General features: G+C 39.1%; 1 protein-coding gene across 13 annotated transcripts in view; it reads right to left on the bottom strand.

The window, feature by feature from the left end:
* The window catches only part of LOC122999389, a 167,854-nt gene that overhangs the window by 100,776 nt on the left and 40,886 nt on the right, over positions 1-26,192 (bottom strand). Inside the window, exon 5 of one of the 13 annotated variants that reach the window (XR_006407722.1) lies at positions 20,943-23,900. The exons of the other annotated variants lie outside the window; for them this stretch is intronic. The gene's annotated coding sequence lies outside the window, so the exon portion shown is untranslated. Of the gene's footprint in view, positions 1-20,942; positions 23,901-26,192 lie in introns of those variants that run through there. 13 annotated transcript variants of the gene reach the window in all.

Below are 26,192 nucleotides of genomic sequence, written 5' to 3'. Positions count from 1 at the left end.
ATTTCTTTAAAAGCCACTCAGCTTGACTACCAGCCTACATTTGCTGTAGTGCCAAAGAGAAGGAGGTTGGATGAGAGGGCCCTTCATCTTCCTGCAGGGAAGAACATGTGTGGAAACTGTTATATTCAAAAGCACAATCCTGAATTCAAATGTCAAAAAATGGTTTATCCCGCACAAATTCAGACCAAAATTCCCACCAAAATTCATAACGCAGGATTGGAGTAACTCTGGACATGTAATACAAATACATCACTAAAGTTACTAATATTTACTGATGCTTTACTTCAATATCAATAATTACTGATTTACTCACAGGAGTAAAACAGGCCTTTATTTCTTAAATAATGGCCAATGCTTATATTTCATGTCCCTGCTCCAAGTCAAAGTTTACATTAGGCCTGTACACTCACTGAGCACTTTATTGGGAGCAATCTAATGCAATCCAATACAACAGCTCTGCTGTAAATTCTACTTTTACAAAGCTTTTTCACTTTTTCTCAACATTGTCAGAAAGGTGATAATTCTACTTTATTTTTATTATTGAGGTCATAGCGGGTGGTGGTGGTGTACTGGGGTGCATTCAAATGAAAAGTGTTCCTAATATTTTGCCACCCTTACATAAGTTAATGGGGTGGACAAATATTAGAAACACTCTATTTATCTATTTGTAATTATCACCTTTCTGACAATGTCAGCAAAAACTGAAAATGCTTCGTGAGAGCAGAATTTATGGCAGAGCTGTTGTGTTGGATTGCATTAGATTGCACAGGTGCTCCTAATAAAGTTCTTGGTGAGTGTATATCACTAGCCTATATGTGTAGTTTACATGGTCAAACAATTGCTGATTGGTCCTTTAAATACACTTATGTGTTACTAATGGTCACTAATGGTGTAAAAGTGTCAAGATTATAATCCAAAAGGATAATGTATAATAGTAATAATAACCTAATAATAACAGTAATGACAACAACGATAATAATATTAACAATAACAATCTTTGCAGGGTTTAAAATGTATGTAGTCCACATAATGTAAAGCCCCTGAAATGAATACTCTCCCTCTCTCTCTCTCTCTCTCTCTCTCTCTCTCTCTCACACACACACACACACACACATACACACACACACACACACACACACACCATGATGGATACCGTCTTATTCCAGGGAGATAATTGGCTGTATTTTCCAGCCGGTGAGGCGCTCGTTCAGAGAGGCTTCTCTCTCGCACGCGCGCAGGGGGAATAGAATCGTGCCTCGCGGGCCCGCTTCTGCGGCGGGGATCTACCGCCGGTGTGCTAATGACGGGAGAGCGCGAGAGACACGCAGAGAAAAGTAGAGAGAGGCAGAGAAAGAAAGCTAATGAGAAAGAAAACGGGGAGCTGGAGAGACATACAGAAAGTGTGTGTGTGTGTGTGTGTGTGTGTGTGTGTGTGTGTGTGTGTGTGTGTGTGTGTGTGTCCCGCGGGCTGAGTGTGACCCGTGGAGTGGAACGCCGCGTGACGCAGGTGCAGAGTTCAGCACCCGCATGTCCGCGAGCGATTCCCGCCTCTACAAAGACGAGAAGCTGCTGAGCATCAGTGGCTACAACAACGACAGGTTGGCTGCAGCCATAAACAAACAAGCTAAAGAAAACAAGAAAACAACAAACACAAGGAGGAACGTGACGTTGTAGCAAATTAACTCAGAGAATATCCCTCAATCAAGATAAATGACAGTTTATTTAAACATTAACAGTAAATCAATGATATTTAAAACAACTGGAGGAAATTTTGATGTTAGCTTACTTTTTTGTTCATTGAATGTGTCACTGAATGTTTCAAAGAATTTATTAAAGACGGAAATAGCTTTGCTATGCTACAATGCAGTCTGGGCCAGGAATTAAAATCAAATTATGTACCTATAAATAAATAAAAATAACTTTTATAGGTCTCTTGTAGGTCGCAATGTCATTAACTGCCAAACCCAGTTCAGACAAATCCCTGATAAAAAAAATGATTAAATTTCACAAACTTTGTAAAGTAATTCATATATTAATTCTGCTGGATGATAAATAAATGGATACTAGAGTTTGTGGAAGACAAAAACAAAAACAACCAGACTAAAGAAAGTTAAAAGAGCAAAAATTCATCCTAAAATGTCATTAAAGCTCAATAAAATGACAATACGCTAAAAACTGGTATTAAATGTGAAGGTAAATGTAATCAATTCATGACAAAATCCTCCCTAATGAAAAAAGTAACACCTACACAATTACTCCAAGCCACAAAATTTAATTAGGACAACGTTTCGATACTACATGGATCCTCGTCTGTTCAAAATGCTTGTAAAAATAGAAAAATACACCCATATTTATACATCCATGTGCACCGATAGGCTGACAAGCTCTGATGACGACAGGTGTGTTTAAGCATCCAACCTGCTAGAGTGATAAACATCTCAAAGCAATTAACAATTCAATAACGTACATCAAAAAGAGCGGGAATACAAAGGCCATACCTCAAAAACAACATGTTTCCTCCCTGATACATAATTAATTGGTAGTAAGGTGTCTTTCAGGCAGCTCATTAAGTATTTGTGTACATGTAGCCTATTTCTCTCCTCAAAATAAGAACCCAAACCGAGTAGTTGGAGAAGATTTTTGTTCCTATTGAGTCACAAAGTTGCTTCTCTCATTCTGTGTATCGAGCCTCAGGCCTCCTTGAAAATGCTTCATTGTGAAGTCAAGGCTCCATCTATATACAGGCACTACCTGATGTTCACAAATGAGTCCACCAAGGTCATGCAAATATTTTAAATTCAATTCAATCTTGTTTTGGTAGAATTTCCTTTTATTCCAGATATGCAATCCAAACTTTACTTTGGTAAATAGGTTTAATTAAAAGTTTGTAGATTTTGTTTTCAAAAAGCCAAAAAAAAAAGTATTGCAAGTTTCATGGCTAAAAATATGAGGTTAGAAATGCTTTACTGTTACACTTCATTATTCACAAAATTATTTAAAAAATGATTTTAAATTATTTAAAAATCCTACAAACACATATGCAGATGTCACTAGTTAATAATGAAAGATAATGTTGAGTTTTGAGTTTACTTATGTTTCACAGTTTCCCTCTTTTTTCTTGACTGTACCTGTAGTCAGTGCATAGTTATATAGAATATGTATATATTATATATGACTACTTAAAATAGAATTAAAACAATAATCATAACCAGTGGGCTTTGGCATTGAGCAGCTGTATTTTATCTTTGTTTTGTTAAGGATATAAAATATGAAACCTTACAAACCTGCAGCTTGTCACAGGATAATAATTCCTGTAGGTGAAATCGATGCAAATACAGAAGTTTGAAACCTCATGTAAACCTTCAGACAACAAAACCTTGATGTGTCAGTACCACTGCTTACTGCTCAGGCAACAAATGCATAGTAATATGCACATACAGCTCAACTGAAAATATAAAATTGTAGGGCTAAAACAGGAGTTTGTGTGGAGCTTTCTAACGCAACCCTCTGATTCCCTTTTCTATATTCCCACCAGGACACTTGTTAAAAGTCTTCTGTGAGCTTTTGTCATAGCAGAATAACTCCAACAGTGAGATAATATGCTGCGATCCTGTGACACTGTTGAGGCAACTCACTTACACCAAAATCTATAGAGACACCAACAGTCTGGAGATGGATAACAGTTTGAGAACTTCAACAGACCTTAAAATTAAGCCGTGGAGGAATGTCAACCTTTGGACTATTACACAAGTGAATTTTTGGTTTGTGTAAAGTGTAAATGCTGCAGTGCTTTGAAATCACCTGTCAAAGTTTGAGTTTTTATATGTGGTGCTCTGTGGTTACTGTTGATGATGCTAAAGCGCATCACTTCCTGTGCACCAGGGAGAGATCCACCAGCTGCAGAGTGTTTAGGATGGCAAACAGGCGCTCAGAAGCTGGATATAATATGAATCACTTGTATTTGATGAATTGGTGATAATGGGAGGCAAAATTTATTTTTATGAAAATGTCACAGGTTGTTACTTTAATGAGAAGAGCAGTGGAATGTAATCCAGTTATGAACATAGACCGAGCTCATGAAAACAATGAAAACATTTGATAGAGGCAGAGTATGAGAGCAGTACTGACAGTCTTCTCTATATGTAGTTATGTCTAGATTTCCGTTGGTCTGTCTGTCAGTTTGCCAGAAAGTGAGAGAGCAGGCCCCCATCAGCAAAGCCCCTCAGCGCTCTGTCACGCAATGGGCTGTAAAAATGCTTATCCAACACACACACACACACACACACACACACACACACACACAGGTTATCCAGCATGCAGACAGCCGAGTGCCGGTCGGGAGTAATTCCTGCTCGGGGCACTGTGCTCCAGGCAAGGCAGGCGCGTGCTGGATATTTCATTATTCATTAATTTACTGTTTAACAAATCCTGTCATTACTGAGCCAGAGCCGAGTTCACACACACACACACACACACAAAACACACACTCGCAGCAGTGGGTGTCAGGCGTGGCAAATCGGCCTGTTTGATCCCGGCCTTCTCAACAAACGGGGAGAGAGCCATGAATAATAAGAAACGCGGAGCCTCGCCGGAACGAGGGAGCGTGACACTGTCTCACAAAAAGCCCTTTAGCATGGAGTAAAGCTCCGCCGGGGCCTCACCGAGGGCCCAGGGTTCATTATATGAAAAGACAAAACAAACAGTTGGCACAACTGTGATCGATATGAAAGGAAAAGCTCCCACACACACAAAAGGCGAAAGTGAATCAGTCATGTTTGACAAAAGACACCGTAGTGTTTCCTTTCTGCACATGGAGGAGTCTAGCATGGCTGCTGTTTACTATTTTCACTACTGAGTCCTTTAATGGGATAAAGATTAAAGCTGTGCATGTTGTTGGCTCAGCCGTCCTTGTTTTAGGCTCAAATCCCTACAAAAAGAAATGGGTATCTACTTGAGTTTCCCATGAAACAGTCGAATATATACAGAATGATGAACTCAGACACTAGAATAATGACTTTTACTTTCCCTTTTCAGTCTAGTTCACTTAATTAATTAACAGAGGAAGCCTGGAGGCTACAAATATTCATTATTTCACAGGAAGAAAAACATGTATCATAAATATTATAATGATATATTTGTGTTGTACAAATACATTTTATTCTTAATCACCCGCTAACCAAAACCACTGTGTCAGGGTGTATAGTTTGCAGCTGAAGAAGGTAGAGGAAGGTGAGAGACTTGACAGCAGACCTGTAGTGAAGGTTTAAAGCCTTCTGGTCCTGACACTGATTGCCAAAGCGAAGGGATAAGACTGGCATTCCAAGGAGAAACGACTTTATTTCTCAATCTGCTGCCCTCAAGTACACCGTGATCTGTGGGTGGCCACAGACTTGATGTCATTAACATGTGACATATGTAGAGCTGACTGGGAGTGGCTGGAGGCCAGTGTTTGTCTCCACCGCTGTTCTTGTGTCTGCGGGCCAGGCAGGCTGAGTCTGGGCTTTGTCAGCAGTCAAGCAGCCAGCCAGCCAGGCCACTGTCTGCTGCTGTTGATAGTGAACGCGTTTATCAGTATGCATGACGGACAGTGTGCATGAATGTGTGTTTGCTGGTAGCTCAAGGGGGTGGGGGGGGTGGGGATCTGGCTGGTTGTTCTGTCAGGGGGGTCTTTGCTGGATGTGTGGGCAGGCAGGGACACGGGCAGTCCGGGTCCCTTAAGGTTGGACTGAAGACGCTGAGTTGAAGTGACACAGCTGCTGCTGCTGCTGAGGCAAGGCTGCCTCTCCAGACGGGTCAAGGTTACACAGAGGAGAACACACTCATGCCACATCGCTTCTCGCGCTCACTTACACACATAGACACCCGCATAAAAACACAAACACACAAAGCAACGCTCCCTCTAAATCAGCATCGCAATGTCAAAAACATCTGGTTACTTGTGCATGTTATCACACAGGATCTTGACATGTTCAGCATCTTAACGGGTTATTATCTAGCATCTTAAGACTTTACACACATCAATAAGTTATATCTTGTCATGTTATCTTGCCAATATTGATTGATGCTGCCATGCCATTGGCTAGCACCACTACAAATAAGGGCTGACTCATTCCTGCGTATATGGTCATGTGGCCTCTTACAGTTGCTCTTGCACCTGCTCAAGTTTTGGGCTCTGCTGAGATATGTGCTTGTCACATGATTATTACCTCCCTGTGATGTGTTGCTGTGAATGGTACATCTACTATAACCACTGAGGGGTGACGAATCTGCAGAATAAACTTTAGAACACCTTAAAATGATGTGCCAAACCACTACAAAAACACAAAAGAAAAAAGAAGTGACTTTGCCACATTGGTCTATACCAAATATCACAGAAAAAGTGGTTTCACCAACTTTTGAATGCTTTAACACATGAAAAACAAACTTGTGAACATGCTTTTAACTAACGTGAGAAGATGTAAACATCCTCAGCAATAAGCTCTTTTTGTCTTTCCATGATCACAATCACATTTTCAGACTCAGGAGAGAAGTTCCTTGTACACCAGACGCAACTGACCATTTGCAGGAAAGCAGCTCCATTTACAAAGCTGTTTACTGAAGTTCTTTAAGAAACTTACAATGTAGTACAAAGTCAAGAGGTTGTGATATGTAGCGCAACAAGCTAGCAAAGATCTGTAAACAGAATCGCTTTCCATTGCAGCACAGTGGTGTCTGCTGTACAAGGAACTACTCTCCTGAGACTGAAAACATGATCGCTGTTATTACTTTTTGGAGCCGTTTCTAAACAAACTGCTGTAGCCATAATCTTTGTGGGGTAGGAACATGTCACCCCGTGCAATAGTGTGACTCATTGACATGTTTTTAATAGTTTTTGGATAAAAATAGAGGTCTATGGCACAGAGGAATAACATATATCAGGATTTGGATGCACACACAATAATTCTGAGTAGATCAATTCATTGTTGGTTTGACTCTGCACATGAGATTCGTTGACAATAAGAAGAATATAGAAAAAGCCATATCCTTTAAGCATAACTTGTTTGTTATAACTACAAGCTTTCTAACAACCATGTAGGTTTGGTTGCCTAAACTTGAGAAGAAGTATTTCTACTGTTGTGTCTTCATTGCACCAATGGGGGATGGGGATGTCAGATCAGCATGATGCTCACAATAGTTATTTGGGAATGCATTGACAAACATCCTTTTTGTAGTAAATATGAGGACTTGTTGAGAAGATTGAGAGCTTTCATTACAACCAAACAACAGCAGCAGTTTCAAGGATTTCACACTAAATTGAAACCCAAGATAATATCTACTCATAGGTTGTCTATTGGTGCTACCCACATCATTTTCTTTCTAACACTAGCTCAAAGTGGTTTAAAGTCTACTATTATATAACATACTGAACTGTGCAAATGTTGTACTTGGTGGAGCTGACCTTGAAATTCACCCTCTCCTACACTGCACCATGGGTCGGTGATAATCATTGAAAACAGCTGCTGTAGCGATCAGCTGTAATGAAAACTGGCAAGGTATTGCGTGGATTCAGTACCACTAGAGGTGAAGGCACACTGGTATAAGACAAATCTCAATCCATATAGATCAATCAAAACATGCAGGTATCAGCTAAGAGGAAATGAGTAAGACATTTTTGGCGGGATGAGGATTACTATACAAACACCAGCTCCACTGAGTTCCAGCTTGGAGAGTGCGTGTTCATTATCAACTCCTTGTTCATTCCAGCCACAACACACATATACACACACTCCCTTGAGAACCAGTCGGAGTTATTGTTGGAGGCGTGCTTGGGTCATACCGTTTACAGGCACAAACAGGCAGGACCTTTGAATGGAAGGAGGGATGTCATTATAGGAGATCAGGCATGAGACAAGAGTATCGTAGACAAGATGAGGTTTCAACTCAGAAGAGAAATAAATCCACACTTAGTCCATAGTGGATACCTAGAAAGAGCACTAAACTCTTAAAACAGTTTCCTGAGGACTGAGGATGAGGATGACCACAAGGGGACCAAGCAGTAAGGCTCAAGGACCTCAGATGTGGAAAGCAAAAATGGTAATCTATTTATAACTTAAATTGGAATTACAAAAGTAGTCATTTTTTCAAGATACAAAAAAGGAAAACTAGAGAAAATAATTTGAAAAACTATAAAACATAACTGACCTAATCGATGACACAAACTACTTGAAGTGTTTGTATGTTAACTGTGTTAAAAAGAAAGAAAAACTACCAACACTGGTGTGAAATAAAGCAATTAAGGATGTTATTGGCAATAATCAAAAGTGTTTTTCCAATTTCATTCAGCGAGAAAATATTTAGAGCTGTACTTGATGGATCAACACCTTCTAACTCCCACACATATAGACGCTTGGTCAGGACCCCTTTTTTGCACTAGGTACTCCTTAAGCATCATTTTTCAACGTGTAGGGCTGTTGTATCAGTGTATGTGTGTGCATCAAATCTTGTACCATGACCATATAAACAGGATGAAGATGGGGTTATCAAACTGGACTTTACATTTCACATACTTCATTTAATCCCTGCACTTGTCACTTTCATATATTTCATCAAACTGGACTTAACATTGTACATTGCATTCAACCTGCACTGTTACGTAATTAAATTATTTATGCACCTTTAATTTTTGCTTTTGTTCCCTTCATATATTTCATACACTTCATTTCTTTGCCCGTAGCACAGTCCATATTTCCTTTGTATAGTCAATATTTCATTTCAAGTTTTATATCCCATTTCAAAACTATCACTATTCCATTGTGTAAATAGATTTTAAAATGTCAATTTCATTTTAATATTATTTCATTATCATTATTATTATTATTATTACCTTACTTATTTTTATTCTTCTGTGTTGTGTTTTTTGGGAGCAAACACCAAGACACATTCTTTGTATGTTTGCATCGGCTAATAAAACAGATTCTGATTGAATGGATTATGCCATACTGACATAAAATCCCAAAACGAAAAATCATAAAGATACAAAAATCTCCAAGGTTGTGTAATTGGCAGACTATGCATGTGTCGGTATTTGACGATCTGGAAATGAGAACGGGTTGGACTTTTCAGCCCTAACCCTAACCTTAAACATAAACCCAACCCAAGCAGTTCAGGCCTTCCTCCAAGCCTGTTGTAATGTACTAGATTGTCAGCAGTATTGCAATCTCTGACGGTGACTCATTTTGGTCACTATTTCCACTAAAAAAGAAAAAATAAACACACAAACAAACAAAAAGCTTCATTTTATATATATTGGGCCTTTAAAGTGCTCTCTGAAACTAGGCCTGGGATGGCTTGTGTCTGTGAAATGAGAAAATTAAAACTTTGTCGTAGAGCAAAACCAAATACATTGTTGGAAAGGTCTCAACCTGGAGAGTAACATATGTCAGTATGAAGATTCTACATGGCCACAGCTTTGAAATACTGACCTTTGAACCTTGACCTCGGTGCATGTTTGAAGGCTTATAATTCAGCAACAAAAGGGGTTTCAGACATGGGACCAACTGTTATAGAGAGCTCTTTACCTCACCTATCATGTGAGTACAGTCAACAACTGGGGGTGCTGTCAAATATGAGTAAAATATGGTTAAAATTCATTTTCACTCATTTAACAATTAGATATTTAATATCTGATTACGCAAATGTGTTTACCATCCCCTTAAACTCCTCAGTGTGCTCTCAATTCAATATTTACAATTTCCCAAGGAAAAATGCACCATGCAGCTTGATACTAAAGTAGGGTTGTAAATGGGGTCGTAAAAAAGATAAACTGTATCTACTAAATATATCAAATATCTAGTACAGCTGAACTAGCAATGACACTGCATCTGGATGATCTATGTTAAGAAAAAGTAAAGATGTTGGTTTATATCAGATAATTTAGCCAAAACAGGAGTCGAACACGTCAAGTCCACCCACAACACATTGCCTATCCTTGAACCACGTCATCCAACGTTGTGTGTGTGAGGGTGTGTGTGTGCATGTGTGTGTGTGTGTAAGTGAATGGGGGGGTGCTAAATAACAGATATAATAGTAAATAAAAGTTTTGTAGCAACACAAAGCGGAATGTCTTCGTCTCTATAGTAACAGTTGATGAGGCTTATGGGTAATGTAGCCACTTCAATTCTCAGAATCAAAGGACAAATAATTAAAACTGATGGCCTTGACATTAACCTATCATATTGTTGAGTTATCAAGGACACTTTTGTGTTTTTGTGTTGAGAAATGAGAAATATAGTGACAGTGAGGAAAATACTTCCAGGTGGCGAGTCATCCACTTCTTACACATGGATTTTTTTTCTCTTTGAGATTTGAACATAAAAGGACACGCCATCTCTGCACAGTGTAAGTCAGTAGAGACTAAATGGCATAAAATGACACGCAAGAAGCAAAAAAATCCGTAGTGATAACGCGTGAAATGACTTAAGAAATTGACATGTTATTCATTCGCCATTTGGTGATACCAGGCTGGGTCCTCTGGTCTGCCCACCAGACTGATGCGGAACATTGACTGTACTGATGAAAATTAAAATAAAGAAATTTTTTAAAAAAAGGAAAAAATCTTATGATTAAATGTTGAGTAATGTAGCAGGTGTAATGTGCAGGAAAAATACTTCCAATTGAAATACATTAGTTTGAAAGTCGTGCTGAGTGTCATGAGAAAAATGGGAAATTCATGTCCATATACAAGCATCTATAGATTAAATTTTGTGATTATTTCAAAAAATGCAGTGATACTGGGTCGGCTTGGCCCACCAGACTGATGCTCACAGTGTTATATAGCGCCACAGGAAGGTTAATATTAAGGTGAATGGACAGCCCTACATGTTGAAAAATGACACTAAATGGGTACCCAGTGCATTAAAAAGTGACGCAGACGGTTCCTAACCAAGCGTCCTTATGTGATGAGTTGGGAATGAGAACATGTTGGATTGACTGACCCTGCTAAATACCATTAAAGCCTGCTGTCAGGCAGCGTAACTTGATTTACATTCAAAAGTTACATTGGCACGGTTAATCTTAATCCTTCCTTTTACAATACAGCTGTATTGTGGCACTGGAGGACCAAATGTGAGGTGGCACTGGCCCATATATGGCTGCCAGATTTGGCTGTGTTTTGGGTTGCTGACATGGGGTGTTGATGGACAAGGAATCAGCCCCAGTGAGCAGTACACAGCGGCTAGGTTTAGGCAAGTTTTTGGTCATCAGACATGATTATATCAGTGCCCTTTATACCTTTATATGACGTGACATTGTGTATATTTGGCCAGTCATGTTTCAGACTATAAATTCACTGCCAAAGAGCAAAATTAACCCTGGAATGCAAGGCAGATCCCTAACAGCTGTTTTTTAAAAAGTTAATGTGTTCAGGTGGGACATTTTTCTTTTAAAAGGGGACACGTTATGCACATTTCCAGGTGCATTGGAATATCTTTGTATGATTTACAGTTCCAAAACATAAAGTGAATGTATGTAAAGTGCTCCCTGCAAGTCAAAAGCCAGGGCTTCAACCTGTTCCAACACTTAATTTGCAATGTAACCTCTACTTCCTCCTCGTGATGACATTAGATTATTTGAGTATTCCCATAAATAGCTGTCCGTTCATTAGCCTTTGTTGCTAAGGTTGTTCCATGGGTTGTTTCCATTGTCCGCTTGCAGATTTCGATTGGGATTTGGGCTTGAACATGTACAGGTGTATTTGAGAAATTCATATCTCAAATAAGGAATGAGAAAAAGAAGTAAAATCCTGCTACTACTGTTTGTTTACATAGCCTCCAAAACCACTGAAAGTCTGCCAAGGGGTATCTTCTGGAAACTGGCCTATCAGAGCAGAGTGGGTTCATCAGGAGGGGGGCCTTAAAAAGACAGGAGCTAAAACAGCCTGTTTCAGACAGAGGCTGAACTGAAAGAAGATAATTAAGGATCTTTTTGAGCTGTAAAAATTGTTTTTGCAAAGATATTCCAGTAGAGCCCCAGAATAAAAAATATAGACCTGGAAATGTACATGATACATCCCCTTTGAGGAAAAACTTTGTGTTCATATCCAATTTTGACCTGACAATGACATCTGGTCAACAAGCACACACTACCCATTCAGTGTCATCTTGATGTGTGTCTACATATCGTAAATACATTGCAAACACATATGGTTTGATCAAAGATTTGGTGAAGCAGACATCTCTGAAGAGAGATAAGATGAGTGAGGCAGGCTGATGATTTGTTGTTGTAGAAGAGGATGATGAGGGAGAGAACAGAAACTGTATTATCTGCTGTTTGTTACAGATATAATAGAAATTCTGCTTTGGCTCACAGACTGTGTGAGACAGTGAGAGAGAGAGATGGCCTCAGGGCGATAGAGGTCTCTGTTCAGTGTCTGAACAAAATGCCTGGTCTGATCGAGTGAGCAAGGCCATGAACCAACCATCCACCCCTATAGCATACAACCCACCCTCATAATACTTCTAACATTGTGTGCTTGTGTGTGGGAGACTGACATACAGATACAGTAGACACACATTCGGAGAGCATGTGTGTGCGCATTAAGACTGGACAGATATACTATATTACAATCAGTTTTCTGACATATACAATGCAGTTTGTTTGAATACATATTTAATGTACGGCTCTAAAACACACGTCTGTTACTGTTCTATTTGTTTTTAAAGGTGCAAATAAGATTCCAAGAACACAAATAATAAGAATACTATTTGTAGCTTGTAGACTATTTAGTTTAAACGCTTAACATATTTTTTTACCTCTATCATTTCCCACAAAGTAGACTTAATGTTGTAAAACATATCTTAATCCACACTACCTGGCAGCATATACAACTATACTGTTTCAACTCTTCATTGAAACTATATGATGTTTATATTAAGTGAAATATTCTAACCCACAACTTCATGTTTTTTTATTGCTGCACCATTCCATCAAATGAAAATATCCAAGATGTCTTGTGCATCGTTTTATACATATTTGCCAAATTTCAACCTGATGTATTTGATATATATGGAGACTTTCAAACTATTTTAAACTCCTTTAGAATTTAAAATTAAGTTTTGTTTGAGTCAATTGAGTTTTTTTTTACCTTCCTACTCACTATATAGGTAGTAAGTTAGTACTACTTACTTACTACTTACTTATTAACTACCTACTCACTTATTAACTGCTTACTTACTATATACTTAGTACTTACTTACTAACTTATTACTTACTTATTAACTACTTACTTCTTACCACTTACTACTTATTAACTTATTATTTTACATACTACTTACTTACAGTAGTAGGTACTATTCACTTGTGTGAAAAGAGGAGCATATTCGCCTTTCTTCCCCATTTTCTTTTTCACTTCCTATTCCACAATCATTTTCTGAGCTATAGTTGTATAAGGACCTACTATAATGTGAATTGTGGTGATCAATGTCTTCTTGCAGTATGAAACGCAACAACTCTGGGATTCCTGTGAACATAAATCCCAGGTAAAATTTGGTTTTAACTTTTTAAAAACTCAGAAATTTGAAAATTATCAGCCTTGAAATGGAATATTGGATGGTCATTCCAAAAAGTACAATATGGGCCTTTCAATACCCATATCAGATGAACCAAAGGTGTATCTGCGAGTGAGCGTGTATGAGACGCAGACAAGGAGACAAAGGGGACACTGGTGTGGCCGATGGGCTGCTTGGGTTAGTTTGGATGGCAGCAGCAGGGTTTTTCTTGACGCTGAACCAAGAGGACAGGAGGAGGCCCGGCCAATGACGCTCATCACATCTGAAGCCCCCATCTGTACTGGTGTCTCCCCACCAGTCAACTAGCCAACACACACATGCACACCAACACACATGGCTCTAATCTCTTCTGACAGTGCTCACATTCAGTTAGGCCCCACAGTGCTTGTGCATGTCACTGACCATGAACAAAACATACACTCCTCTACAGGAGACACACCACAGGACATGGGGCGTGGACACCCGAGAAATACCACAAGACAGGGGTGTGGGGAGTGTGTTCAAGGGAAGGAGAACAGATGCCTGCGGGTCATGTCATATCTCTGACATTAGGGCAAAGTCAATGGAAGCCGAGCCAATGGAAACAAAGAGATACCAGTTTGCAAGCAGCCGATCTGGGTGCTGCATGAGGCCAAAACACCATATTATCCTATATTGCTGGTTTTCTTTTCAATATTTGGTGGCGGTTAGTTTTTCCAATACAAATAATGGAAATTACTTGAACTTCTTGAACTCTTTCTGAATCCAAAAGGGTGGAGCCAAAAACACTTTCCCCAAAGTAACGTTCCCCCGAGGCTCAGGAAGAGGTAAAAGATGACAACGCAAATGTGAAACCATGTATCTTGTGATAACTAAAAATATGATCTAGCCATAAGCTATTTAATTAGTTAATTATTCCAGCTGACTTTCCATGTTCAAAGTAAGAAGTCTTGAATCATCACTGACAAAAGGTTCTAGATACTGTATTATAATGCATTTGTCCTTCACATTTATCAGTTAGCACTCAAGAAAGTTGAACCAACTGACACATTCTTTAAAGCCTTTTATTACACATAGTTCCCTGTAAATTACTGGGATAACCATTCAAGTACCACTAGTGATTTTCACTGCTCACACATGAAGCTACATTCAGGAACATTTCTGTCTTACGACTTTTCATACGTGCCATGGCAATGGCGCAATAGATGGGACAAGGGACAGTCCAATAGATGGCAGTAATGCAACACTTATGGATGCCAACCACCATAAAACTGAACAGAAGAAGAAGAAGAAGAAGATGGGGCTAGGCTGGATTTACGTGAATGCAGCGGAATATGTCTATTATTTTCAGGAACATGGTGGGCGAGGAGCTGTTTTTGTCCAGTGCCAATGTTCTTGTAATGTATTTGACATTCAACAAGTTTGTGAGCCAAATCATGCGCCAAAGCATTGGCAAGGCAACCGTAAACAAGTCGCAGATCCAAATACGCCATCAGTGGAGTATTGTGATTGGTTCACTCGCTCTACTTTAAAGCATTTTGTCAGATGGATGTAACCCTTTACGTGCTTGTCCCTGCAATATTACTGCTTTCATTCACAACATAGCTGTAACGTCATTTTTCCTGGAATGTTACTAGGTCTTAAGGTGGGAAATTGGCTGTACAGAATTCCCTGAATATCGATCCCTGCTCACATTCACACATGATTTCATGCAGGAAATTTTCCTGAACATTTCAGGGAAAGACTGCATGTGTGAAAGGAGCATAAAAGTGTATTCAACATAAAGTGAAATTTAGTGGAGCCTCAAATGCATAGTCAACCAGTAAACACAAATAGAGGCAAAAAGATGAAGATTTGTTCTGAACAGGATCATGTGATGTAAAGATGCATCCACTCCGACTGAAAATGTTCCAACCAGAGAAAAAGTCAAATATAGTGAATTTAAAGCAAAAGACGGTTATTATCCTCATCAGGTGACTGAAATATGAGGATGGAAAGCAAGTCAATCAAAAGTCAAAATACAGTTCGTATTTTGATAAGCTTCAAGCTGCATTCGTGTTATCAGAGTTACCATAATTAACAGTTTCAGACTGGTAAGTGGCGTTTGTGTAATTCATTACAACTGGGAATCTCAGATTTTTTCTGAAAGCTCAGATACATCCAACTTGGCACTTAACTTGGCCTGAAAACTCAACATGAATGGCTCATGGTAGCATAGTAAGGTAATTGTTCAAGGTAATTATAAACCCATATTTAATAGATATAGTCATATTTAGTTATAGTGTCAATGTTTTTTTTTACTTATGTAAGTGAAAAGGGTGTGGAGTAAGACTGGAGTTCAACCGTAACAACAACAACAACAATCTTTTGCTGACCTTAACATAGTTGCCAGGCACAGATTTTGTAGAAAGTGACTATTTTAAAAATACTGACATGTTAAAAAATGTTGCCACTGAACTGAATCCAGGGTTTTGCAGAATCATCCAGGACTGGAGTTGTTGTCAGGAGATATGACTATTTACTATACACAGGATTTAAATGCTATATTGAAATATACCTCATCACCCATCAGTGTTTGAGTAATAACTCGATTCACGCATTAGCCAGGACTGTCATTTGCTGTTTGTGGTCTGCAGACATGGCCCTGAAAAGAGCCAAGCAAAACACATACATTCAGTTCTTATTGGATCCAAGTACAGCTTCAGATCAAAGGATAAAGTAGCTTCATAATGACCGGGCCAAAATGTAAGGTACCAAAGATAACTGCACATCACGGTTTCCATGAGAAAGTGAGAAAAAATAAAACAAAACTCTGGTTCCCATCTTCCCATATATTTATTCAGCTATTTCATCTTATGTCTGACATGTTCATAATTGTTTGCAAGCTATTCAATGCAGCTCTAGATACATTTCTCATTTAGCCTATGTGTGTCTTTCCTCTTGTTCAAAAGTTGAGAAAATTGACATTTTAAAACTGAAGGAAGAAGAAATCATTTTTATCCTGTTTAGAAAAAATATTGACACACACACTCCCCTGGGGTTGTTTCTCATATTTTTAGCTACTGTCAAAAATTATTACTTTAGATTTCTGTTTTGTGTTTTGGGTAGATGAGCTTCCAGTGTGGGTCCCTGGAGAAAAAGTTTGAATCCCAATGCGCCAGCTCTTTGGCTGCTGGCTGCTTAGCAAATGGAAACACAGTCAGACGTTCCCACTAGAGAAACTGTGCTGTTTACAGACTGTTTTAAAGCAATTCTAGTTTTGCTAAGCGGTACACAGTGGAGTGTGGCAGGAAAGACGAGGGAAGAGGAAGACAGAGGATGACTGAAACAAAAGATGTAAGTTGGACGTTGCACCAAAAGCATCATGTAGATGGCGTGTACCCTTCAATCTATTCATTTCAGCAAGTCCTCGTACATAAATGACATATTGGATCTTCTTTCAGTGTATTAGAAAATGACCCACATACCTTAACTTATTGTTATAAGGTTAAGTTTAGAAAACTAAAACTACTTGCCTTGTTTGACTAATGAATCCCAACTTAAGGTCCATTTGCTACCTTTTTCATAGGTTTTCAACCACATCACACCTTCTTCAGCAGCAGATGAAGTTTGGTTAGTTGTCATGGAAATGATCTGATTTTATCCGTAGTTGGCTTCAAAGTTAAGCATCAAAGTTAATTCTTGAAAATGTCTATAGTTTAACAAAGCAAGGTCCACTCACTGGCTTTTTCCAGTGCTTTCAATCGTATCACACCATCTTCATCAGTAGAAATAAGAGACTTTCCGTTAGGGTTAGATACACTGTCCATGAGCCCTGGTATCACTGGTAGTCACAGATGTGGTGGTGTAGATTCTGGTACCAAGGATGTGACAGTTTAGGAAACTAACACTTTAGAAAAAAAGCTCCATCTCCATGACAACTGAGCAAACTCCAGACTTGAGTTGGGATTGTTCTATCAAACTATTTTCAAGGTTAAGAATGATCTTAAATGCTTACTTTTTTAGAGTTTAGGAAATATGATATTCCTAGTTAATGGAAACAAGCAATGACTGTATTTTTAACAGTGATTTGAAATGGTTTTGGAAAGCACAGACAAATTATGTTGTCCTGCCAATTACATAAGCGATAATCAATGAGTAGGTGTGCGTTAAACAGTTTTAAGGCAGGACATGGAGGCGAAGAACCACCCGACATGTAGTGCCTTAAAACCATTTAACACACTGTGATTATCAAGCTTATATTATGGGCATTTGCCAACAATGTAAAATAAAAGCATTCGCAAATTTCTGAGGAAAGTTTTACACTCAAAATCAAAAGGTTATGAAGCAAGAGCTTACCGTTGTCATGACAAGGAATAATTCTAGTCCCATTTACAACCAAGTCAGTTAGTCACATTATAAATTACAACAGGGTGAGGTAAGCTAAGGTTATGGCTCAATCGCCGTAACTCATTACAAAGTATTAAAATTAACTTGTCTCGCAGTATGTTTGCTATGATGGTTTTTGTATTCAAAAGGATCACACCATGTCATGACCCAATATGCAGACATAGGCCTCACAGCTCACCAGGCAATGACAAAATTTTAATGTTGCTGAGCTTTAGTTAATTGAGTTGCAGTGCTACTTCACAGACATTCGCTAAATTGATTAGGTTAAATAAGAGAAACGCCAAACAGGTGCTCATTTATCGGTTGGTTAGTTCATCAATTTCATTGGTTCATTTTTATTTCAATTAAACCATAGCAGATAACAAAATAGTCGATTTTAACAATTTAGAACAGGTCTAGCTTAATGGTGCAATCTGTCATTGAAACAGGCAAGTCTGGCTTATTGGAAGGTGGCCGAGCTGGGGATTGACGATGGGCAATGGTGCTTGTGGAGGTATGGCAAGACAAGATCTGGCTCCATGTCTTCCTGTCCGATACGGATGGGACCCCGTATAATTTGAGGCTGGTCTCACATCAACAGCCTGTCACTGACATAATCTGGTGACTTTCCAGGCCCACATCCAAGGTAATTCACCCCCATCAGCTCCAGGGTGTACCACACTTGAGTGGCATTAAGTCGCGAGTCTGGGATGCGTTTTGGATGGAGATAGAAGGATTTGTCTGGACACTTGGAGACGTAGCTTTTAAAACTTTGAATAGGACACAAGGGATTCCCAGGCATGGCAAACATGAAACTTCTCAGGTTTTCCTTGTCCAAGGCAGTGGGATCTTTATGGTTTTTGGTCAGGGATTGTGTGCCAGGCTGAGATATCTGACACCATCCTCATCATGCAGCAGAAGAGAGGATAATTTTGTCAGCTCCCAGTTCCCTTCTCTGCCCCTCCATGAAAAGCAAAGCTGGATGTCCAACCATATCTTTCTCACCAGACCCACAGGTGTATTGGGAAACAGTATGGCTGAATTTCTAATCATTTCCAGGTCAGATTTGGTTATACAAGGATGATGGACACTGGTGTCTTTGCCGCTTTTACAGCATTGCTTGACTTGAACTCTGTATCACTTATTATATTGAAATCTGATATATGGCAGTTGATACCAGCTCTAATGCTCATTAAACGTGGCATACTGTACTCACCACCAGCCTTGGACTGACCTGAGACATAAAATCCACGTAAGGTGTCATTAAGCATAACTGCAGAGTATGTCTCCAAATCAGTGTTCTTTTGTTTTTGGTAGAGAAAAGTATATTAACTGCCCATTTAGTTGCCTTATATTAATCTCATCCTTCTCTTTCTCTATCATTTTAAGCTCTTCAGGTGTTAATTCCTTGTGACATTTTTCACCTCGTTTCTTTCTTTTCTTTTCTCTCCATTTCTTTTTCCTCTGCTGCGTCTCATTCTTTAAAATTTTTGTCTTCTCCAAATAGATTGAAAGAAATGTTAAAATTAGTCATTGGTGTGTTTTCCTTCCCGGTCGTTAGTTTATCAAGTTGATAACTCTGCTGTGCTTGCCGCAATTGATAACAAGTAAGCTTTGACAGCTGTATTCTTTAATGTTGCTATGGTTACCGGTTGGGTAGCGGATGAATTTAAAATGGTGATTAAACTTGAGCCGAACTATGTGTGCATTAAATGGTTTTAACGCACACCTGCTGGCCAATCAGAAAAGAGTATTCAACCAGACTGTGGTATAATGCCAATTACTGCTGATGGGGGCATCAGATTAGAAAACGCTCCTACGTGTCGTTCTGAAGTGCATGGTCCAATTTGGTAGTTTAATTTGGAGGACTTGTTGGTCTGGAGTCAGAATGTAAACCCCAGTCTCAGTTGTCAGCATTGCACTACCAAAACTTTGCATGAAGTGCACATCGTTCGAAAACTACAAATGCAAACAGTGATAGTAGTGACAAATGGAAACTGTCCTTGGCTGTATTTTAGTGTTTGGAACGTGCAGAGCCTGTGGATTGACAGCGGAGAAGTGGCATTAGTGGAGAAATTTGCAAAATTTAGAAATGAAACTGCTATCCTCAACAGGGGAGCAAACTTTCCATAGGAACATTTCAAGCCTACAGGGGTTGAGTATATTACAGAAAATATAGTGTTACGGTGGAGTTTTTTTTTTTTAGCAATCTGGTCATAGTCACTTTACATTTTTATTAGGCTTTAGTTCATGGAGACAGTTTTGGATTCCTTAACTGCACTGCTTAAAAACCAAAAAGCGACAACGCTAATGGACAGAGGAGAAACTTTTCCAGTGGCTACTGCTATGGCTTGGTTACTCTTATGAGTCAATGCACACACACACACACACACACACACACACACACACACACACACACACTCTAACAGATTGAGCATGATTGACAGCTCTGACCTGAATGTGCACATGGCTCCTTTCCCTCAAGCTACAAGCAAACACACACACACACACACACAATGATACACATATATTCTTGCATGCATGCATTCATATGCTCACTGACAAAACTATTCACTTTTCCATCTGTGTATGTATGTATGCATGTATGTATATATTCATTTATGTGTGTATGTATGCATCTATGTCTCTATTCATGTGTATGTATTTATTTTAATTTGTCATTTTGTGTTTCTTTCTGTAGCTATAGCAACTGTGCCTGCAGCGATGTAAAAAAGGACAAGCATGAACATGACTTTCACCCATGATGATAAATTTGTTCTGTGTCACACAGCCGTAATACATACAGTATGTAACTTTTCATTATAAGGATTTTGAACTTGTTGACTGCCCAAATTGCTCTCACTTGGCTAACATTCATCAATATCATAAAATCGTTATACATTATGAGAAGTGAAAGTTATAAAACGCAATAACATTTACTGTGCGTTTTACCAAATATGCCAAATGGCAGTCATTCAGATAGATTTAACAAAGTTGTTGAAACAGCCTGTACAGTAAAGTTAGCACAGCCTATAGACTTAATTTCACCTCTTATATATCAATTTTAACATTAAGAAAAGTTAATCACCCGCTGAAAGTAAGGCTCGATTTTGAACATTAAAAACACCCTTTCTAACTTACAGCTTGACCACGGCATGAACCATTGTCATGCTGCTGTTAATTGGTTATATTTTCACTAGATTGAGCATGTTAGATGTTCTAAAATGCAGAACATCTCCAGAATGATCCTTTAGTCATACTGTATGTGGCCACACTGAGTCGGGACTGAGGTTTGTTGTGCAGTCGGAGCATTGTTTTCTCTCAGATCTTCACTAAAATGAGCCACAGGCAAGTCAAAGTGAGTGTTAACAAGAGGGATACCAGCCCCTTACAGCACTGAGCCTCAACTCGCCCGCTGGAGCCAACAGTGGGCGAATATTCATTCCTGCTCTCCTAATCATTTTTGACTTCAGTGTGGTGGATCCGAGGGGTTGTTCTTATGACCTGCAGGGCTTCAGAGGAAGTACAGTGGCTTGTTTGGATTCATGCGAGTTGAAATGATGAGGAGGTATGATTATTTTTTTTTAAATATGTGTTGCTTTCAATGGAGAGAATATCTGCTCGTCCTCGATGACTTTACTCAGCTTCAAGATTTTGAGGAAAACGCGTCGGTTTAAATTAGCATTTTATATGTTTAGGGTGATTTGAAGGGGAACAGTAAACACTGACTTCATGCATCACTCTTATTTTAGGCAAAAAAAAAAAAAAAAAAACAGAAAATTACTGCCTCATTATCCTGAAATCACATTTTAATTTGAATGAATTGACTTAGGCATAAAAATATTACATACCATGTTGCGACTGTGTCATGCAAAGTAGTGATAAAGTGTAATAAAGCAGACATGCCCTATTTCTAACTTTTTAAAAACAGTGCAGTGTAGCATTGCAAGCACACACACACACACATACACACACACACACACACACACATACACACACACGCAGAGATAGCAAAGGCGGAGCAGAGAGTAGCAAAGCAGAAAGCGAGAGGAGGGCTCACCATCTTCTCCGTTAAGCCTGGCTGACTAATTCTTGCTGCTAATTTGCGTTTGGTTAATTAACTAATTACTGAGGATGTCTGAGGGCGAGGCTGTCTGTCAGCCTGTATCAGTAATTATTTTCATCGTTTTAATTAGACTCACACACTCCTAGACTCAATTTCTCTACTCCCACCACACACACAGATATACACCCGCACACATTCAGGCATCCTGCACTTTGTGAGCAGCCTGACAACAATATGGTCGCCCTCTAACTTCTATATGTGGTCGGCTGATGTTCATGATAAAGGTTCAAGATAATCTGCATTTAAAAATCAGTGTGATAAATTATAGAGAATGAGGATGATGTTTTACTGATGAAATATTATCATCATCTTAGGAAAACACCACAGGGACGTCCCATTGGATCGGACAGGACAGTATTGCCTCCCTGTGTGGTGGAGAGTTTTATTTTAGGTTCAGGATGGGTAACCATGCTTTAAGAGGACACTAACCCATGAAAAATAAACTGTATAGTCAAGGGTGCCTAAGATGAATTTTCTAAATGCGGTTTCAACAACAAGTCCTCCTACCTAACACAAAATAACCAGTCCAAGAATGCCTCACACTGTATGGTTGTGGTCTGGTAAAGTTTAGGGCAAAATAAAAACTACTTGATTAAAGTTTAGGTAAAGATTGTCCCCATTGATAAGAAACCAATATTGAGTGTTTGCTGGAGACGGGACAAACCACAGTCACATCCACCATCAGCTCCAAAATGTGAACACTGAATGCGGTGCGCTGCAAGGAGAAGTTCGATGTTAATTTTGTGAATCGCTTCTCAAATCGTCATGGGATATAATCAGAATCAGGTTTATTGCCAAGTAGGTTTGCTCATGCAAAGAATTTGCTGTGTTGTGGTGTTGTGGTGCATAGCAATCGAAATATACAAAGTATGAGAAAATACAAGCACCACAAGTCAAGTAATCATAAATAATAGAAATTTAAGATAAAAATATGTAAAATATATTCTAAACTGAAAAAAGCTGTTAAAATGAAGAGAATGGCATGTACATATACAGTATTGACTGGGGACTGATCAGTTAGGTATTAAAAAGGAGGGGTCAACAGTTGAAAAATGTTTACTTCATGAAAATGAAAGTTGAAAGCTTCATAATGATTTTGCAAAAACACTGACAAAAAACGATGCGGTAGTGGGGCAGGAAGTTGTGGAAGATAATTGCAAACTCTGAAATATTGTTTTTTTTTTTTGTTTGACGCCTGCGTGCCTCCAAGATTACAGACAAATATGAAGTGTTGCTTGGCTCAAAGTAACACACACTGATCTAGGAAGTAGTAGGTTGTTTACTTACACAATGCTCGCTAACTAGCTAGCTTGCTATGCTTAGGAGTGTCGACACGTCCACAGCGACAAGCAAACGGTGGTGGAGGTGGAGGTGGAGATGATGTTGCCCAGTGGGTCTTTGCCCCAAGACATTTTGAAGCAGCATATTATGTTACACTTCCTCCGCCTATGCTACGACAACACATTATAACAACAGAGCAGGAAGACGTACACATGTAGGTCATTTTGAGTTTGAACAAATGTTTTTTTCTGGTGAGGGCAGTCTGTTTCAAAGGCTTTTTACACCCTGATAAGAATCATATCATCGGGAAAACTGTGGCGCACGGTGTTGTTGTGTAATTGAAATAATCAGTGGAACAGAAAAAAAAAAAAAACAAGGGTCGCAGTTTAAACTCATGCGCAGGTACAACGTGTACATCTGGTGCCATCTCAAATCCTTAAAAAGGAAAACGATGTGGAGATCATTCTTCTTTTTTTTAAAAAGCTATACATTTTCTCATTGCTTTGCTGTTGAAATAGTGATTTGCGAGTGAGTTACTATTGTTGTTTGGATGCTTCATGTCCAGAATAAGATGCCTCATCAGCTTTCTGTCGGGTCAGGCCCTGGCAGAGAGAGAGGGAGTTGTAAATAGTGAGCAGATCTCTGGCAAAGCGGCCGCACAGCAGATTTCATCCCAAGAAGCCAACTTTAGTAAACAGGCAGAACTAATGAGGACACTGAACACACACACACATACAGAGACAAGCAGACATCCACACCCACATACACACACACACACACACACACACACACACACACACAACTCAGTGTCTGAGCATTTGGAGGCCCCGGGGCCCTGGGGCCAGAGCAGCCCAGATACCTGATGGGAGCAGGGACATCAAAGCTGCAGGATTAGAGAGAGGAGAGAGGAGAGAGCGCCGCAGGGAGGAAATGCTAACTTATTATCCGCTTCCCAGCTAATCCTGTTATCTACAGAATATAGCTGTGTTTAACCCCCCTACACACCTCCCTCTGACAACACACACACATACGGTGTACACACACAGAATTCAGTGTTCGGGGGTTCAACAGCCTCCCAGAGCACCCCCTGGTTCCACGTTGAACCCCCAAAAACCATCTGGTTGTGTATCTTAGTTTAAAATAATGTAGATGTTGAACCTTCACTGCATGTTCAAGCCCAAGTCTTTCTCTTAGCTCAGAGCTCATGGTTAACCTAATAACTTGTTCCAAAACTGGTCCTGGAGTCCACGCTGGTTTCCGTGGGCTTTCAGGTGATGTAACGCACCCTCTGGCAGACATATTGGAGGTCCACAAATCAGGGTCGCCTCAGGCTCAGAGAGGCACCAAAGCTGAATATGATTTAGTTCCCCCCAATGCCTTTTCATTTGTGCATATACATTCAAGGACCGGATTCAATACAGAAGCATACTTTAAACTACAGCATATATAAGTAACCATGTGGTTGTGTTTTGTTAAAAAGTCACTATTCAATATGATTTATACTGAAAGAGAGTGACATGAAAGTGTATCTGTACCTGTAGAAGGTTTTCAGGTGATGTTACAGTCCTTCTGCCAGCCGTTCTCAGCTCATATGACAATATGTTGATCATTATGACTCGTTCATCTGTGTTGTGTGTTTGGTTGTGTTTGCATTATACGATACCTACTGGTAGAATTAAGATCAGGCTAAGAGTTGCTGGTAAGCAGTAATTGTTCCCACTAACATCAGTTGGTTTGCTACGTTAGCGTTCTGGCTACTTGGATCAACTGATAATATGCCTTAAACTGAACTTAATCGTGTTAAAATGCTTTATAGTGAAGCCTGAACTGCAGTTTTTCACAGATACTACATTTAATAAAATGCTGTGAACCATTTGCTTTTACTTTCCTACACAAGAATGATATTTACAAATTTGAAGCTAAAATTCTTATGGACTTACTTTATCACATTGAATCCAAGTGAAATGTCTTTTGAATGTGGTTTTAGATCTAAATGTCCAAATTTTAGCCAACGTGGTTGTACACAGAAAATAACTGGGTTAGAATTTTACTCAGTTTGGGTCAATATAGCATCAATACAATACAGAAAAACACTCAAGACAAGAGGTTTTTAGTCTTGTCTTAACACTAAAACTACAGAACCAGTTTTAGTGTTATTTTTTATTTTACTGTTGGGTTATTTACCCAAACTAAAGCTTGTTATAATCTACTCTTTTTAAATGTACATGTCACAGCTTGTTATTGACTGTTAATGACTTGTGTACCTTTTGAATGTCATGCACATTGTTTTGTACAAGGAACAATACATTTGTGACAGTTTTCAGCTACAGCTTGTTGTATATAACACTGGGTCAAAGTGCTGAAGTTAACCCAATGTTATATGGGTGCTATATTGACCCAAACTGGGTAAAATTTTAACCCAGTGATTTTTAGCGTGTGTAGAGATGGCAATGTCAGTCAGCTGGCTGGTTGTTTTTGGTCCAGATTCAAATATCTTTACAACTATTGGATGGACTGCCATGAAATTTGTACAGACCCTACTGACTTTGGTGATCTCCTCACTTTCCCTCTAACGCCACCATGAGGTTGACATTTGTGATTCTGAGTAAAATCTCTCAACAACTATGGATGACCATGCATTTAATTTGGTGTATTCATGGTCTCTCTGAACTTCAGTGATGACTTTGCTGCTGACTCTGGTGCCATTGTCAGGATAAAATTTCCATTTGTCCAATATTTTGGTTCATCTGTCAGCTGCACAAGAGCATGAAATATAAAGAACAGAATAAAACTGTGCCGGGCCAAGAGACATTGTTTGCCACAAATACAAAGATCAAGCTTCCTTCATGTGCTGATATTCATATTAGCTCTTCTGTTTCCGTTCAGTTGTAAAG

Source organism: Thunnus albacares, chromosome 16 (assembly GCF_914725855.1).
Source record: "Thunnus albacares chromosome 16, fThuAlb1.1, whole genome shotgun sequence".
NCBI classification, from domain to species: domain Eukaryota; kingdom Metazoa; phylum Chordata; class Actinopteri; order Scombriformes; family Scombridae; genus Thunnus; species Thunnus albacares.
The sequence above is the reverse complement of the archived record's forward strand: the minus strand, read 5'-3'. Positions and strand labels throughout refer to the sequence as shown.